Source organism: Tupaia chinensis, unplaced genomic scaffold (genome assembly GCF_000334495.1).
Source record: "Tupaia chinensis unplaced genomic scaffold, TupChi_1.0 Scaffold145814_1, whole genome shotgun sequence".
Lineage (NCBI taxonomy): Eukaryota > Metazoa > Chordata > Mammalia > Scandentia > Tupaiidae > Tupaia > Tupaia belangeri.
Window position 1 is genome coordinate 1,270,161 of NW_006205672.1, and position 1,356 is coordinate 1,271,516.

A 1,356-nucleotide genomic window follows, 5' to 3' on the forward strand; every position below is an offset into this window, starting at 1 on the left:
GGTTGGCCCTATTATTCCTTTTTTTTTTTAAAGAATTATTTATTTCATTTTATTTTAAAATTTGACTGGAGAGAGACAGAGAGAGAGAAAGGGAAAATGAGAAAGCTAGCCCTCAGGTCCAGGACTTGGACCACAGTCAAGTCCAGTGCCTTTACTACCATGCCACCTGCCTTCCCTGTAGTATTCTTTTAAAAAAAATTTTAAATTTAAATAATTATTTATTTGTTTTTTTAAATTTCTGTAGAGTATCTGTGGTCACCAGAGAGAGACAGAGAGAGAAAGAGAGAAAAAGCAAGCCTCCAGGTTCAGGACTTAAACGGCAGTTGACCATGTGGGAGTCCAGTGCTTCAACCACCATGCCACCTGCTGGCCCCCCATTGTCCCTTTTTGCAGATGAAGAAACTTGATACTTAGATTGACTAACCAATTTGACCAAGGTCAAATGACTGAGTGTTGGGACCAGCAGATGGTATAATGGGTATAATGGTTATGTTGCTGGACCCAGCGGCTTAAAACTCACGCCTGGTGTGTGTGTGAGGTGGTGCTCAAAATCCTGAGAGGAGACTGGACGAGAAGGGATTGCAGTGTGGCCATCCCCTCTGTCTCTCTGTCTCTCCTGTGAGCGTATGCATCCTACAGCAAAAATCTCTCTAAAAAAGAAAATAAACAGGGACCAGCAGTTGGCATAATGGTTACATGGCTGGATTCCCACGTGGCTTGAAACCCACACCAGGCATGTGTGTGTGCATTCCCGGGATCCCAAGAGAAGAGTGGAGGAGAAGGGATTGCCACGTGGCCATCCTCCCAGGGATGATTTCTCACTTTCTGTCTCTCTGGCAAGTGCATACACTCTATAGCAGAAATCTCTCTAAAATAAGTAAACAAATAACTGAGTGTCAAAGTTGGAATTCAAACAAGGTCACCTGACTAAAGTCTGGACTGTTAACCATGTAGAAAATGTTTAATTGAGTGATTAAACATTTACATAAAAAATGGAGAGGTAGTTTTTAGTTGTAAGTTCCTCTTCTTGTTCTTGTTTCCTCCTCAATGCTCTGTCTTCTTTCCAATAAGGTGGCCTCCTTACTACAAAACAGGTACTCGCTACACCAAATACTTAAGGTCATGCATAGAGTAGATTTGACAGTTGTAAAAATACATTGTGGGGAACCAGCAGTTAGCGTAATGGCTATGTCGCTGGACTCCCACGTAGTCGACCGCGGTTCGTGTCCCGGACCCGGTGGCTTGGAACTCACGCCGGGCGCGTGTGCGTGCGTGCCCAAGATCCCAAGAGGAGAATGGAGGAGAAGGGATTGCGGCGTGACCATCCCCCCTGGGGGGTGATTTCTCGCTTTCTGT

At 44.7% G+C, this 1,356-nt stretch overlaps 1 protein-coding gene across 1 annotated transcript in view; it reads left to right on the top strand.

Annotated features, from left to right (window-relative positions):
• Positions 1-1,356, top strand: part of LYSMD1 (LysM domain containing 1) — a 17,094-nt gene that overhangs the window by 1,500 nt on the left and 14,238 nt on the right. The window lies entirely within an intron of this gene.